This window comes from Triturus cristatus, chromosome 9 (assembly GCF_964204655.1).
Source record: "Triturus cristatus chromosome 9, aTriCri1.1, whole genome shotgun sequence".
Classification (NCBI taxonomy): domain Eukaryota; kingdom Metazoa; phylum Chordata; class Amphibia; order Caudata; family Salamandridae; genus Triturus; species Triturus cristatus.
The window spans coordinates 154,191,234-154,209,533 of record NC_140592.1 but is presented as its reverse complement, the minus strand read 5'-3'; positions in this window follow the sequence as shown (position 1 = coordinate 154,209,533).

Genomic DNA, 18,300 nt, shown 5'->3' with positions numbered 1-18,300 from the left:
ATCATTTGCATTATTTTGGGCACCAGCAGAAAAAGGAATATCAGCCTCTGCGGAGATTCCATGTCAGTAATGCTCATAGCGGCTATAAGTGTCATAATATTTGCTTGGGGCAAATGTAAGAAAAGCCTTATCGCTGGTGTTCCAGACTCCCTTAAAATACTCATCGCAAGGTGGTTGGAAAAAAGAATGTTGGTAATGGGAGTAAGCAGTGTCAAAGTAAAATTGGCTTAAGTCTAGGCATCCTATGGCACTCATAGTGGGTTGATGGTAGTTACAGATTAGCCTTGCAACCCGGGGATCTCTGAAATTTATGATAACACAGTCACCAGGCATATTTTTTGGTTTGTTACCCACCCAGGATACCCTTCTGACATGAAGAACATGACCGTCCAGATGATTTGGAAGCGGTCTGTTGGTGTTCAACCAGTGTGTTGTTTTATTACGCAATTCGGTATAAGATTCTGGCTTGCCAGCTTTAGGACGTGGAACTCCAGTCAGAACGGCAACAAAGGGTAGGCACTCCGGTGGAAGGTTAACATAGGGTAGGCTCGGTTCTTGGCCGGTGGAGGGGACTTTGGGATGGGCTTGTGTGAGATCATTAGTAGATAAGTTAGAGAGGTTCTGTGCAGGCTCTACAGAGCTACCAGTCGAGCCGGAAACCTGTTTTTTATTAGTAGGAAGGCTGCCCGGGGGAGTTATGGGTATTAGAGGCCTTGGGCCTGATAGGAGAATTCCATTCTTTGGGCCTAAACTTGAGACAGCGTTTGGATTAGACAATCCAGCTTGGGGCATAGGCTCATTGGGGATAATTAAAGAGGGGTCAACAGTGATGCCATGACCTTGGCCCATCTTTGAATACAGTTTGATTAGTGACTTAAGAGAAAAGAAGTTGTCCAGAGAGGCTTGCTCAAATCTCTCAAGCCTCTCGGACAATAATCTCACTCTTTCCATCATGGGAAGTAACAGAGATTTAATCATTAGTTCGAGTTGACCAATAAATGGAGGTTGGGGCTCGAGGACAATTTGTGATCCAGATTGTTGGGGGGGTTGCTCTACGGGAGTATGGGTGGTCGAGTTGGTCGGATGGACAGGGGATGATCTTATTCTCTGCTGATGTGAAGTGGGCAGTACTGTTCGACCCGCTTTCTTACCCGCGGTGGTGCGTGATTTACTTTTGTATTTCTTAGATGCTTTTGTATGATCCTCCTTGTTGCCACTACCCGCTCTTTTCCTTTTACTTGGAGCGGTTTTTGGGCCTACTACAGTGGGTGACTCAGTGGTCGCAAGGGTTACAGGAGGTGAAGTGATAGTAATGGCAGAATCGGGAACAGCCTGGGAAGTGACTAACAAGGGAGAGTATGAGAGGTCTAGCGGTGTTACAAGAGCAGGATCAATGGGATTGGCAAGATTTATGTCCACACTTGTCGGTGTACGCTGCATAATCTCTGTTATAGTGCCATCCACTTGAGTGTTCGTTTTGACGGGAGAAGGTCTACATGTGACATCTGGTTTTACTCACAACCTTTCCTACCCACAGTGCCTAGACACCTACGGGTAGTAGTGCACTTTAGAAATCTCAATTTCATTTCATTTCACCCAATGCCAGTAACATTTGGAGGCTCTTGGTCTGCGGGTGGAACATCCGGAAATTTGGTCCATATTTCCCTAGCAGTCCTTGCATACTACAAAAATTTCCCAGCCCCCACCGTTAATGTCTAGCACGCCTGCTGGATTGTTATGAATGCCCACCAGGGTATATGACTCCCAGGGTCCTGCATCCCCCCCCCCCCCTGCCAGCAGACAGCCGACATGTCCTCTGCTATGCGTCTAAAGGCTTGAAGAGTCCAATAAATCTAAATCTGTCATGAAGGGGGCCTGTTCAAAAACCCAAACAGTTGCCTTCTCCCAAGCATCAGCAGTCTGGTGCACCAGGTAGGGATATTCCCGACCGATACTTGAGCCCCTCATGAGCACTTCCAATAATGAAATGAAATGAGGCTTTTGTAGAGCGCTAAATATAGCCGGAGGTGTCTAGGCGCTACCTTCAAAAAAATGGAATGTATATAGGGTTATCTTGGACTCACCCTCTAAAAAGCCAAGTCTTCATACCCTTCCTAAATACAAACAGATTGGTTTCTTTTTATAAGGTTGTTGGCAGGGAATTCCAATGTCTAGTTGTGGTGTAAGTGAAGCTTTTACCGCCCCATTTAAACTTTGTACGATCTGGGAGTGACAAGGTTTCCACAGTCCCTGACCTGAGTGGTCTAGCCTGGGTTCATGGCTTTAAATAGTGTCACAATTGCTGTGGACCACGTCCACGCAACAATTTAAACGCTATGCATAAGGCTTTGAATTGAATACCCTTTGCAACTGGCAGCCAATGAGGTTGGATCAGGGCCTTTGAGGTGGAATAAAGTCTCAAAAGCTGTAAAAGAACTCGAGCTGCTGCGTTTTGTGCTATGTGGAGCTTACAAATACTTTGCTTATTTGCACTAGTAAATAATGCATTACAATAGTCTAGCCTGGATGCAAATAGTGCACTGACCACTGTTGTCCTCAAATCAAAAGGGATAAAAGAAAGTACCTTCCTCAAAACTTTGAGGATAAGAAGCAAGCGGAAGTAGTGTGATTGATCTGAGCTTCGAATGACAAATTGGTAAAAAAAAGAACACCAAGATTTTTTTACTTTATTTGACGGGGTTGGCAAAGGACCCAGTAGAGATGGCGACCAGCTGTCTGCCCAGATTGAAGAGCTCTTCCCGAAAAGAAGAACTTCGGTCTTAGATTAATTAAGTTTAAGACAATCGTCTTGCATCCAGTTGCCTATATGACACATGCAGTCATGAAATCTGATTGCCTTTGAATTGGATGACCCATTATCTAACACGATTATCTGTGTGTCATCCGTATAGGACACCAGAGCATAGCTTTTGATTAATTTGGCCAGGGGAATGACATACAGGTTAAATACATTTGGACTCAGGGAGGAACCCTGATGTACTCCACAGGGAAGTGAAAAGGAAAAGAAAGTGGAGACATATCCAAAAGCCACTGCTTGGGAGTGGTTTGATAGGAAGGAGTTCAGCAGGGAGAGCGCTTTATCACTGATCCCGAGTGACAATAGACGGTCAACCAGCAAATCATGGTTGACCGCATCAAAAGCCGCTGATAACTTCAGTAGGATCAGGGCCACGCTCCCCTGCCACCCAAGGTTTGTCTGAGATCTTCAGTGGCCATAATCAGGACAAGCTCTGTACTTTGATTGGGCCCGAAATCCATATTGAGAAGGATCAAGAATGGCATTGTTGGAGATGAAGGCGGTTAATTCCAAATTGATGGCTTTTTCAATTATTTTTTAAGGGAACAGCAATCTCGAAATTTGCCTATAGTTCAGGGTGTCACTAACATTCAAATTGGATTTTTTCAAAAGTGGCAGTATGGACGCTTTTTTCTATTCAGTGGGAAAGCACCCTGACGTGAACATTAGATTAAAGATAGGCAAGAGAGATGTAGCTACAATCTCTGGAGACAGTTAAATAATTACCGGAGGGCAAGGAACTGTGGGAGATCCTGATTTAACTACTGAGATCATTTTTATGACCTAACCTAAGCTTAAGGTGGTAAAAGACGAGAGAGTCCATATTACCGGGCCGCAATGAGCAGGAAATAGGGGTGATAAATTACTCAGTTGGGACGGTGTCGAGGCCAAATGATTGTACTGAAGCGTAAAAGTGTCATAGACCGATTTAACCTTATGCTGGAATGACACTGCTAGCGAGTTACAAAATTGCTGGATAGCTCTGTGATCATGTGTATCGGGAGTTTCAAAAGACTTTTGAACGTGGAGAGTAAAAATTTTGGACAGCCATAAGCTGCTTCAATTTTTTCTTCAGGATTAAGTTCTTATAGACTTGAATGGACATTTTACATTCTGTTTTTGTGTAAAGGTTGTCATCTAATCTCCATTTTCTTTCAAGTCTTTGGCATATTTGTTTTTGAGGTCTGAGTCATTTGTTAAACCAAGGTTCCAAAGGTGAAAGCCTGGGGCGTCGTTGGCTAACTGGAGGGGCCAATTGCAGGGTTGCGGAGTCAATAGTTGGGTATCTCCACAGGTACCAGCAAGAAGTCCCTTTCCACAGTTGTCCTTCTTTACCCCCAATTGTGCTGCATGCTATAGCTACACCACATATTAATATAATTCTATATCTGGCAGTTCCTGGCCTCCCTTCTCCTGATCAATTTTTGGGACGTTGAGCGCTACATTTTCCCACCCACACCAAGGAGCTCACTAGACTATTCAGTGTCTTGTAGTGCCCTCGGGTAACAACACTTAGCGCGTTCTGCACTACATAAAGGCACCTCAGCAGGAAGACCATCTTAGCAATCACCACGTGTCCCACCAATGAGAGGGGTAATATAGTAATATAGTCCAAAAACCAGTTGAGGATTTGAGCCCCTCCAGCAACCTGTCCATGTTGTAGCGGTGGAGGCCGTCCACTGTAGAGGCCACCAGGTAGTGGAATTTGTCCATTTCCCATCTGAGGCCCAGCCTAGGCAATTCAGGCTATGGCTGACCTTTCAGTGTGCCAAATGGGAACAAAAATGTTTTGTCTATTAATCTTGATTTGGGTTATATCCCAAAACTCACCTAGTTTAGACAGTATGTCGGGCACGGACTCCTCCAGCCTCCTCATCTAGATGAGCACATCGTCCACATACAGAGAGAGTAAGTGAACAGAGCCATCAATCTCAATACCTCTATTCCTAACCTCAGCGCGGATTTTAATGGCCCATGACTTCAGCACCAGTGTAAAAAGATAGCAGTGACAAACGGAACCCTTAACGGGTGTCCCGTTCCACAACCACGACCTGTGACATCACTCTTCCTGTCCTGACCCTCGCTCTGGGGTCACTGTATAAAAGCCGGATCAAGCTACAAAAGATCGGGCCAAACCCCAAACGATCAAGAACCCTCATCATATATGTCCAATCGAGCATGTGAAATGGCGTTGCCATATCCACTGATATTAGTGCTAGGTACTTCTTACTATCATCCACCACGTGCAGCACATGTGTCAGCTGTCACTGGTTCATATTTCTACGGTGGCCTGGAACGAAGCCACACTGGTCGGGGTTCGCCAGCGACCCTACCACTATGCACAATTTCTCAGCCAGGTGTTTACAAAGTACTTTGGCATCCGTGTTAATCATGGTCAGGAGTCTATAATGGAAGGAATCCGTGGGGTGTCCTCCCGGCTTTGCACCATATAGGCCATCTCCTCTCGCATTGTGGAAGGAAGTCTTCTATTTTTCCTTGCCTCTTCAAATACTTCCAGCAATTTTTTATGATAGCTGTGCCCTGAGGTCTGATAGAATTCCCAGAGTCTTTCCCCCTGCCAACATACCCATCACTGTTCACAACCCCCGTATTGTGATCTTAGTCTCCAAATCCTCACTCATCCCTAGCGATATCCTATGCAAGTCGATCTGCTCTAAGTAGGTGGTAATGGTTCCTGCACAGGCAGGTCCAACCTTCCATCGAGGTCTCGCAAATGATCCTGCAGTGTATCATTAATCGCCCTCTGTGTAGTCGATAGCATTCCATTGATTCTCCTCATGTCCAGTAGGGGAAGTCTATCATTCTCCCTCGTCAGAATCCAAGCCAGTAGCTTACTTGGCTTATCTCCCTCCCTATAAAGGCACTGACACTACTCCTTTAGAGTGAATTTCCCAGGTTTCCCCAAAGCTCGCTTAGCATTCACAAACTCTACAATTGAGTCCTGAGAGTTAGCCTCTTGCCTCTGCAGCATATCTATCTGCTCCTCCAGTATCTTTATGTTCCTATTTAATTGGTGCTTGATACCAATAACTTTACTCATGCATTATCCTCTCAGGACTGCCTGCATTGCCTCCCACTCAGGTGCCCTGTTGGCTTTCATACCACAGTTATTGGTCATATATGTTGACAAGACATCGCCCAGTGTTTCTCGGCAAGCAAAGTACAGCAAACCCTCTGGCTCTAATCTCCAGTGGGGGATCACCTCCTTCTGTTCATGTGTTATTTATGTTTACCAGCACAAAAGAATGATCAAATATCCAGCAGCCAGTATTTTAGGGAGTACCGCCTTGGTGCCCAAAACACTGTCCAGCTGGCTGTATATGTCATGTGTCAGAGAATGGCACAAGTACTCCCTGTTACTTGAGTGCAGTGCCCTGCAGACGTCCATGCAACCTATATGGTGCCTGCCTAAAGTCTCTACCATGCTTGGCTTGGCATGAGGTATCGAAGTGTATCTGTCCAGTTCCCCATCCAATATACAGTTGCAGGCTCCCACCCAGAATATCTTGAGGCCTTTGTAATTAAGCAGCAGGCCATGCATCCACATGTAAAAGTATTTGTCATCACCATACTAGACATAAGCATTAAGGGTGTAGAGGTCTCTACCATCCAACCATCCTGTAGTGTTGGTCATATTTAAGGTTATCAGGGCAGTGATATGCTGTAAGCTTCTGTAAGGTCTTCTTAACCAATCAGTGTGTGAGATCATATATTGCCTCACCAGGATGCAACCTTTTTGATCTTCAATTTGCCGATTGTTAATGATAATGTTTTCACCAGAATACCAGTAAAGGCTTCATATTCCCAATTCCATAGTGCGGTAGGTCCATCAGATTCACATATTTTTGTTTTTTCATCAGCTTTGCGAATCAATTATTACCTCTTGCCAGCTGGCTCTTGGCTCCACATAATTTAGCAGTATTGTGTCAAATAATTGCTTCTATATTGGCTCAATACTCTCAATCAGATTTTTAGATATCTCTTCCAGGATACATGTGATCCTGCCGCTTTTTCATTTTTGAGTCTCAGAATGGCCCTATCTATTTTTTCTTCTAAGAGCTCTTGTATCAAAGCCGATTCACTATGTTTATCTAAACTGGTTATATACCTGTCTTGCAACCATTCATGAAGCTTTATTGGAACTTATTTTCACCATTCAAAAAGCTTTTGGCACAATTCATGAAATGCATGTCCAATAATAGTGCTGTTAGTTAAATCCCTCCCCTTGTTCATGTCTTGAATGGATTTCATGTAGTTTTGGCCTCTATCTACTTTGCTTTTGTTTGGTAATTGCTTCCTTCTTTTCTCTCCAAAGTGTTGCAGCTTACACGTTTCCCATCTCATTTTGCATCTATACTCTACTCTTTTCTGGAACACATCTCTAGTGGTTTCTAGCTTATTATTTTAATTCCAACTGATCCTGATTATCCTTCTGCAAGTGTGCATGCCAGTCTGGATTTTATATTTTCTGTCTATATCTCTTTTTCTTCATGATTCTTTAATGAGTTAATTGTTGACTATTTTGTAATAACTCCTTGTAAAATGCTTTATGTGTGCCTCAAAGACTAGTAAATGTACAGAAACTCATATTATACCTGAAAGATTAATTTGAGAGATGTATATGAGTCTGTATTAGTTTTTCCTTTAATAATGACCTACAATCTATTCTCCCTCTGGGACAGATGTTCTGAATCTGAAAATATATCTCCACCCACACCGCAGTAACCTGATAAATGTGCTGGCTTTATATAAATAACCCTGCCTTTCAACAAAAGGTCAAGTAACAATTAGTCAATCCTGGAAAATTGTCCATACTTTTTGCTGTGAAAGTGTGTTCCCTTCATGCTCCTACACGGATACTTCAAGGAGAGCACAAACAGGTCTTGTACTATGTTTTAATACATGTCGATAATTTTGGGGAGTTTATGTGGGTATGCTCTGTAGATCTATCCAAGTCTTTGGTGAATATCCCAAAATGATAGATTCAGTATAGTCCAAGATCTAGAAAAAACACTTCAAAGGCTCTGTCGCTAATATCCTGCATACATCATAATTATGTTATGAGTTTGGAGCTTAGCTACAAGTCATTTACCTGTATTATCAGAGGCAGCTCCTCCATTAAGGTGGAGGAGCGTTGCCTCACTAACTAAATTACCCCAGAGATGAAAAATAAAATGGTAATAAAGTTCATTTATTACCATTCTATTTTTCAATAACCCTGTCCTGCGCCGAGCGTCAGGACGGGGGCAGGAACGCTGCTGACAGGCAGCAGCAGAGAGCAGTGATGGGCAGGACACTTTAAGTTTAAAGTGCGCATGTCTCTTTGGCCAGCCATCTTGTGACGGCCAGCCAGACATGCACATTTTAAAGCACTCTAACCCAACTGTTTTAGATAGCTGTTTAACAACATGAGGGAGGTACCAGGATTGGTAAGGGAGTTGACTGGAGCCTCAAGGAGAGAAGAGGACGAACGGAGCAGGAGGACGTACCGTCGTGCAGTCTTCAACAAACAAGGTAGGTTATTTTTTTAGTTTATTTCCTAGTCACTTTGCATCTAGCACTCGTGAATGCTCCCACCCCTCCCACATTTGCCCACCGCAACTCTCTCAGAGTTGCCAGCCCCCACTGTATATTATTTGTTTTAGCATACAACTCTATATTAGCATTTTACCTCACCAAAAAGAGCAACACTTTTGCTAATATTGCTGAACAGTGCAAGTCACCTGCTGGGCTCATTTCTCCCTTTTAAATGAAGTCTTACATTCCAAGCTAGTTATACAGCTTTCTTTTAACATTATCAAATATGCATCTGATTGTCGGAGATATTCGATGATCCTTCATTATTTCCTTTTTATACATAGTCCATTCACATTCCATGTCCTGCATTTTAACTTTCTACTTTTCAGCGTAATAATCTGAATATTTCAATCATCTTATTTTTTAAGTTATTTAGTCTGGTGTGAGATGATTGAGGGCTATTCATTGTTTAAATTTTTTCCCAAATGCTCCCCACATAATGAGACTCTCCTCCCCCTCCTTCATTATTTTCACACTTCTCGGAGTGCCTATTTGAAGATGAAAGGTCATATCTGCTCTCCCAACATACTTAATATTACATATCTGCCGCCCTATGCATACAGTATAAGGTCTTTTGATTCTTTAGGCTTCTCCCAGATCTCTCGTCTCCCTGCTTCCTCTTCTAGGGTGAAGTCTTCAAAACGGTTTTATGTGGCAATATTAGGCTTTATCATTGTAAGGCTGCTCATGTCTTCTCTGGATTGTTGCTTTTGTCCTTACTTCTCGTTCAAGAAAGGGTAGCTGTTTAATTAATTGCACTTGTAATAACTTGTGTTTTTAAAGTTTAAATGCTGTTTCTCTTGCCATTATTGCAGCTCCTTGAACATTCATACATTTGTATTCCTTCCTTAAGTTTGTGTCTTGGATGTTTTCTTTCTGAAGCAATCATAAAATAAGGCTTTAAAGATGGTGTGGGTCTAAGAGTATAGCTGTTTTTTACAGCTCCAACCCACGGTCATTAATTTTGGAGTTAACGGCAGGTTATTATCATTTCGATTTTCTGTAGTGGATCTCCAGGTTCGGGGCAGGGCTGGGCTGCGTTGCCCAAAGAGCAGGGGAGGAGTGGTAGGCCTTCTTCAAGTGCGCATAACTGCTTCAAGAGACGTCTCCAGCCGGCCAAACAGTCATGCGCACTGTGCATGGTCCTCACCGGCTGCAATGCACAGCCTGGTGAGGAGCATGCCCAGGATCCCCAGTCCCAATCAGAGAACCAATCCATGGTGCTCAGACCAATCAGGACGCTGCCATCAGCAGCGTAGTGATTGGTTAGAGGTCATCTGGAAGCGTAGGTGCTTCCAGTTCCCGCCATCATGGGAGAAGAACGGAGGCGAGGTGACTGCTTGCAAGGTACGTTAATTTTTTTTTTCCCCTCCATTTTCTCATTTAACCCTCCTCCTCCTCAGCCCCACTCCATGCCCACCCGACCACTGATGTGTGGTAGCAGCCGCTACTGTGGACCACTAGTAAGAAGCTCCAGCCAAAGTCATAATTACATAACTCTGCATAATAAACACCCTACTCTAAAACGTAGAGGAGGGCAAGTGGCTCTAATAAGTAGTTTTTACTTTACTCTGCCATAGTTCTCATTTAACAGACAAAAAGGACATCTTAATAAAGTGATCTCACAGATCTGCTATCATCCCAGTGATAATTATTACGTTATTGTTTTGGAAAATGGTTTTAGGCTTAGGCTCCTAGGGGCAGATTTTCAAGCCCCTTGCGTGACTTTTGCGCTGCAGTTGCGTCACTTTTTTGACGCAACAGCGGCGCAAACAATGCGGCCTATTTACAACGTGACGCATCTAGGCAGATGGGTCCAGTTGTAAAGCCCTGTGTCACATTATACCTGCTTCAGGTATAATGTATGCATGCTGGGCGTTCCCACGCAGGAAGGCCTCGTAAAAGTGACTCAGTGAAATCTACAAGATTTCACTCCGCCATCTTTAGGACGCCACTGCGTCAAAACCTTAGGCCTGCTTCAAGCAGGCGTCAGTAGTGACACAGTGTAGTGGGAATAGGCCTTAACATGCATTGCTGGAGTTGCGTCGTGCTTGTGACACGACTCCAGCAAATGCGTGAATTTTCCGCCAACAGATGCGTCAGAATTTCTGATGCATCTGTCAATCCTTGCGCCGTATTGTAAATACGGCGCATCTATGGTGCCGGAAGGGTTTCTAAGGGTGGCGCAGGGAATGTGACGCATCTGTACAGATGCGTGACTTTCTTATAAATCTGCCCCCAAGATTTCATGGCTAGACATCACTGGAAATCCAACAAAGGCCAATGAGGATCAAGAACTTGATACCACAGAGGTGTCGCCACAGGGTAACTCAGGCATCTGGAATACCATGCTGATGCACCCTTAAACAGCCAACAGCATTGCAAGGCCATACGGTATTCCACTAGAATATCGATACAGAATATCAAGGGGCTAAAATATTGTGGCAAAATTATTGAGGGACAAAATCTCATAAAGATGTTTAATTAGGTAAGCATAAGGTTACTAGACTTAGCTCCACATATATGTGCCTTGACAATGTATATATCTCCTAGGTACATAGATGTGGAGTTAAGAATAGTAAATTAATACTTACCTATATGCACCTACTTTTGGTCCTTGATATTTTGGCCCTTGATATTTTTACCAAGGTATTTTGGCCCCACAATATTCTGTCGTTGATATTCTGTCACACATCCTTACATACAAGTGGTAGACTGTGCATAATACACATTCCAACAACATAAAATACTATACATCTAAATGGTCTTGAACCATGATAAATGCTCTTTCAACCCTGTCTCCTTACTCAAATGTACCAACACTGAGATGGAAAAACTTGATGAGCAGAGGTCAAGTTAAATCCATGGCATCATGCAAGACCCAGCATAAAGTAGAGTCTCCAATAATTTTTACAAGAAATTTAAAAGAGATCTTGCTCATTACCACACCAATATTTTCATCATAGTCTTTATGAGTGAAAGCCTTCTAGAAACTATGACATAGGCCCCTGTTTGTGTCGAAGATAGAGGAAAACTACCAGGATCTATGCCCATCTCATGGACCTATACTGTAAATAAGCTTTGCTAGAACTTGGATCACAAGATATTTGAAATGACGGCACCAGAGATGATTCATAATTGGTAGCCAGGCAGTGTTAAAAGTATGTTTAATATTGGCATTAAGTATTATATGTTAGTCTTGTGACCACTGTTATAATGACTTTGCATAATCTTTCAAAATCTTTTACAGATGGTATCTGACCCCTGTTGGAGACTGGCTGTTGTGTAAGGGGGAATGTCTACATATTTGGTGGGCTTGACCACAATGTTAAGTTACAACAAGTTTTGAGGCAGATTAAGAACCCCACATAGCTGACTCTCCTTCGTCTCAGAGATGCCTACTGCTGAGCATATTTACCCAGGAAATAGGTGCCCCAAAATTGTATTGTGCATCTTCATCAATGCTAGACTGGCTCTGACCTCTAGATGGAGTTCTATCTACTTCTCAGTGCACCATGAATGGTTAGGAGTAATCATGCATTTCTACATTGTGGAGAAGCTTACCTAGTATACAAGGAATATGACAGGTGAGATTTAGGGAATACTCCCTCTTCCCATGTTCAATGGCGACATGCTATCACTGGCACTATTACCTCCAGCCCAAACCTATTAGTATGTTGCTTGCTAAGTGAGTTAATGCCACATTTGGAGTACTTGCTTACGATGGACCCTGGAGTATCTACTCAACTTTCCAATAGGGTACCTTGATTTATTCCACAAGAAACGTACTATTATATATATATACATTTTAAAAACCTCCCTTTTGCCCGATATTTCAGCGCTCATTGAGCACGGACTCCGCCACTGGTACTTACCACCAAGATGCATTCTGGGGGCTGCAGTCTTCAGACATCGGACTGCAGCTGTGAGCAATCTGTTAGGAGGAGCCAGCTGACTTCCCCACCCAGGGGGAGGATCGCAGTAGTTCAAAAGGAGGGTGTCGGTGATCTACCAATGAGAAGGGCGTCTGATGAAGGCACACCCCACGCCGAAATGCATTATGCCCTGATGGTCCAATAAAGAGCTTCTGAAGGATTCCCCTGTGTGGCCTCTGCTTCTTCTGCTTGGAGGAGTTTTGTTTGGATATTTTGCGCGTCAGCCAGAGACGCGATACAGAGGCCCCGCTCTGCAAGTTGGCCTGAACATCACTGGACCTGCTCCTGTAGCTGTTTTTTCTTTTCCGAGGTATCGGATTGGTTCAGGCCCGCCTCTAAAGCCAAACTACACAAGGGCGGCTGCCTTGCAGTTCGTGACTGCACGAAGGACTTTGGCACATTGTTACCATCGCCCCTGCCCTGTTGACATTTGGATGGTGAGGTTGGAGCGTTATGGGGACCCGAGGAAGCCGTTGGACCCTGGACTCACCTTTTACATTTTAAAAACCTCCCTTTTGCCCGATATTTCAGCGCTCATTGAGCACGGACTCCGCCACTGGTACTTACCACCAAGATGCATTCTGGGGGCTGCAGTCTTCAGACATCGGACTGCAGCTGTGAGCAATCTGTTAGGAGGAGCCAGCTGACTTCCCCACCCAGGGGGAGGATCGCAGTAGTTCAAAAGGAGGGTGTCGGTGATCTACCAATGAGAAGGGCGTCTGATGAAGGCACACCCCACGCCGAAATGCATTATGCCCTGATGGTCCAATAAAGAGCTTCTGAAGGATTCCCCTGTGTGGCCTCTGCTTCTTCTGCTTGGAGGAGTTTTGTTTGGATATTTTGCGCGTCAGCCAGAGACGCGATACAGAGGCCCCGCTCTGCAAGTTGGCCTGAACATCACTGGACCTGCTCCTGTAGCTGTTTTTTCTTTTCCGAGGTATCGGATTGGTTCAGGCCCGCCTCTAAAGCCAAACTACACAAGGGCGGCTGCCTTGCAGTTCGTGACTGCACGAAGGACTTTGGCACATTGTTACCATCGCCCCTGCCCTGTTGACATTTGGATGGTGAGGTTGGAGCGTTATGGGGACCCGAGGAAGCCGTTGGACCCTGGACTCACCTTTAACATTTTAAAAACCTCCCTTTTGCCCGATATTTCAGCGCTCATTGAGCACGGACTCCGCCACTGGTACTTACCACCAAGATGCATTCTGGGGGCTGCAGTCTTCAGACATCGGACTGCATCTGTGAGCAATCTGTTAGGAGGAGCCAGCTGACTTCCCCACCCAGGGGGAGGATCGCAGTAGTTCAAAAGGAGGGTGTCGGTGATCTACCAATGAGAAGGGCGTCTGATGAAGGCACACCCCACGCCGAAATGCATTATGCCCTGATGGTCCAATAAAGAGCTTCTGAAGGATTCCCCTGTGTGGCCTCTGCTTCTTCTGCTTGGAGGAGTTTTGTTTGGATATTTTGCGCGTCAGCCAGAGACGCGATACAGAGGCCCCGCTCTGCAAGTTGGCCTGAACATCACTGGACCTGCTCCTGTAGCTGTTTTTTCTTTTCCGAGGTATCGGATTGGTTCAGGCCCGCCTCTAAAGCCAAACTACACAAGGGCGGCTGCCTTGCAGTTCGTGACTGCACGAAGGACTTTGGCACATTGTTACCATCACCCCTGCCCTGTTGACATTTGGATGGTGAGGTTGGAGCGTTATGGGGACCCGAGGAAGCCGTTGGACCCTGGACTCACCTTTAACATTTTAAAAACCTCCCTTTTGCCCGATATTTCAGCGCTCATTGAGCACGGACTCCGCCACTGGTACTTACCACCAAGATGCATTCTGGGGGCTGCAGTCTTCAGACATCGGACTGCAGCTGTGAGCAATCTGTTAGGAGGAGCCAGCTGACTTCCCCACCCAGGGGGAGGATCGCAGTAGTTCAAAAGGAGGGTGTCGGTGATCTACCAATGAGAAGGGCGTCTGATGAAGGCACACCCCACGCCGAAATGCATTATGCCCTGATGGTCCAATAAAGAGCTTCTGAAGGATTCCCCTGTGTGGCCTCTGCTTCTTCTGCTTGGAGGAGTTTTGTTTGGATATTTTGCGCGTCAGCCAGAGACGCGATACAGAGGCCCCGCTCTGCAAGTTGGCCTGAACATCACTGGACCTGCTCCTGTAGCTGTTTTTTCTTTTCCGAGGTATCGGATTGGTTCAGGCCCGCCTCTAAAGCCAAACTACACAAGGGCGGCTGCCTTGCAGTTCGTGACTGCACGAAGGACTTTGGCACATTGTTACCATCGCCCCTGCCCTGTTGACATTTGGATGGTGAGGTTGGAGCGTTATGGGGACCCGAGGAAGCCGTTGGACCCTGGACTCACCTTTAACATTTTAAAAACCTCCCTTTTGCCCGATATTTCAGCGCTCATTGAGCACGGACTCCGCCACTGGTACTTACCACCAAGATGCATTCTGGGGGCTGCAGTCTTCAGACATCGGACTGCAGCTGTGAGCAATCTGTTAGGAGGAGCCAGCTGACTTCCCCACCCAGGGGGAGGATCGCAGTAGTTCAAAAGGAGGGTGTCGGTGATCTACCAATGAGAAGGGCGTCTGATGAAGGCACACCCCACGCCGAAATGCATTATGCCCTGATGGTCCAATAAAGAGCTTCTGAAGGATTCCCCTGTGTGGCCTCTGCTTCTTCTGCTTGGAGGAGTTTTGTTTGGATATTTTGCGCGTCAGCCAGAGACGCGATACAGAGGCCCCGCTCTGCAAGTTGGCCTGAACATCACTGGACCTGCTCCTGTAGCTGTTTTTTCTTTTCCGAGGTATCGGATTGGTTCAGGCCCGCCTCTAAAGCCAAACTACACAAGGGCGGCTGCCTTGCAGTTCGTGACTGCACAAAGGACTTTGGCACATTGTTACCATCGCCCCTGCCCTGTTGACATTTGGATGGTGAGGTTGGAGCGTTATGGGGACCCGAGGAAGCCGTTGGACCCTGGACTCACCTTTAACATTTTAAAAACCTCCCTTTTGCCCGATATTTCAGCGCTCATTGAGCACGGACTCCGCCACTGGTACTTACCACCAAGATGCATTCTGGGGGCTGCAGTCTTCAGACATCGGACTGCAGCTGTGAGCAATCTGTTAGGAGGAGCCAGCTGACTTCCCCACCCAGGGGGAGGATCGCAGTAGTTCAAAAGGAGGGTGTCGGTGATCTACCAATGAGAAGGGCGTCTGATGAAGGCACACCCCACGCCGAAATGCATTATGCCCTGATGGTCCAATAAAGAGCTTCTGAAGGATTCCCCTGTGTGGCCTCTGCTTCTTCTGCTTGGAGGAGTTTTGTTTGGATATATATATATATATATATATACAGAAAACAATCAATCTTTCTCGGTTCAAAGATTGCACCGAGCCCCAATTCTTTTCAATAGCGTGCTTTATTAAAGCAAAGACAAACGCTGTCCCAAGAGGCAGAGATCAACCGCGAACGAAGGTTTGAGCATATATATATATATATATTACCTACTGGCGGTCGCCAGTAGGTAGTTATAGTTAGGACCACGTTTCCATAGGAAATCCGCAACATTCTATTTTGAATAACTTTGGCGCCGGTCGACGAATCCTCGCGAATTTTTCAAAATAGGTGGGGCGCTTCGCTCCGCTCCTACCCTGAAAGTCTCGGGGGGATTCGTCAAGCAGGGGCTGAGATAAAAGGGGGGTCCCAAAACGCGTTTTTCCCATGCATTTTTCCATAGGACCTTTAGACAGGGCTACAGCCCGAACGGCTGAACAGAATTACTAGAAATTTGGCAGAGAGGTAGTCCTCAGGTCAAGGAAGTGCCTTTTGTAGGTTTGGTGTAAATCTGTTCAGTAGATTCTGAGAAAATAGCCTTTAAATCAATATATATATCTGAGCCAGCTTACGGTGCACTTACGGTACGCTTACCGTACGCGTACGGTGGCGTGCGCGAGCGCGATTCTGATTGGCTCTTAGATCTAAGTAAACATTCGAATCGGCCGAAACCAGGAAGCGGCGGCCGCCATTTTCTCTCTCGCACTGAGAGTGATTTTTAAAATATAAAGCCCAAAAACATGTAAAGGGGCTGTTTAGACAGCTCCCACACACATAGCCATGTTGAGGGAGTCCCCAAAGATCCCCCAAGGCCAAAAACGGAATTTTTATTTTTTCGGTAATTTCGCAGATTACGCTTACCGTACGCGTACGGTAAAAAATTAAAAAAAATAAAAAATTATCCACACTCTCTCCACCCCGTGTGCAATTGGTGCCCGAAGGGCATCAATTGTGCATGGCTTATTACACCTGAGATAAACTAAAATATTTAAAAAAAAAATAATAAAAAAAAACAATTATCCACACTCTCTCCACCCCGTGTGCAAATGGTGCCGGAAGGGCACCATTTGTGCATGGCTTATAAAATATACGAAAAATTTAAATATTACCTTTCAAAACGAAGTGCATCATATGTCCTCCATGTGCGCACGGTGCGCGAAGCGCATCGTGCGTACATGGCCCATCTAGCGTAACGTGGGCACGCGGTGCGCGTAGCGCACCGTGTGCCCACCGTGCGTGCACGGCACTAACTGCGTAAAGTGGGCGCGCGGTGCGCGAAGCGCACCGCGTGCTCACTGTGCGCGCACGGTGCGCAAAGCGCACCGTGCGCGCACGGAACGAAATGCGTTAAGTGGGCGCGCACGCCACGAATGGCGTAAAGTAACTTAGCATTTAAAAAACCGTACAAATTCACTGAAAAAACCATAGGTTTCACACACGTTATAGTTAGGAATTAGCATTTAAAAAACCTTGCAAATTCACTGAAAAAACCATAGGTTTCACACATGTTATAGTTAGCGGAAATTTTACTGATAAAAAACCAATGAAATTCCCCCGTTATAGTTAGTGCAGGCAACTATAACTCACGCGACCGCAATCTTCTGCTGATGACATATGTGTCTTTATGAAAAAAAAATATTTGTAATATATGTATAGCTAAAAATGTGTGGAAGAAGACATGGGCAAATAAGTGTCTAAATACAGTATTAGCATCAGCAGAGGATTGCGGTCGCGTGAGTTATAGTTGCCTGCACTAACTATAACGGGGGAATTTCATTGGTTTTTTATCAGTAAAATTTCCGCTAACTATAACATGTGTGAAACCTATGGTTTTTTCAGTGAATTTGCAAGGTTTTTTAAATGCTAATTCCTAACTATAACGTGTGTGAAACCTATGGTTTTTTCAGTGAATATATATATATATATATAAAATATATCATTCTCTCTTGATTTATTTGCCTTATTACATTTTATGCAGTATTATGTGACATTTGCCTCTTGTATTCCATTTTTTAATCTTTGATTAATGACTGAATTTTTAAATGCTATAGGATATATGCATTATAAAGGTCCCTTTTTAGCAATACAATAGCAATTTTATGCTTTTGAAAGCTAGCCTTTGTTACAACTCATTAAATCACTGGAACGTAGCTGTTTGAAAAATGCTTAATAAAAATAATGCTATATACTCAATGTGAGAAAGTGGGTTGATGGTTAAAGAGGGTGTGAGCCTTCTTCAAGTAACAGCTACAATCCCCCTCAGGTTGAACCACTAAAGTCACTAAATTAACTTGTGCTTAACCCTCCAGGAGCTTGGCATAAAAGCAGGTAGGCTTAACTTAGAGGAAATGTGTAAAATATTTATACAGCACACAAACCGTAATAAAGTGAAGACGCAACACAAGAAAAATTCAACACCAATTTAGAAAAAGTAAATATTATTAAATTATTTGACACTAAAGCGACAAAAATCCCATCAGTAGAACCAAAGATATCCAATTTTACAGGTTTAGGTAAAGCGCCAACTGTGGTTATCTAGTCATGCTCGACCGGGGCAAAGCCGCAATTCAGGTTCGGCTGGATACAGGGCACAGGTTAGGC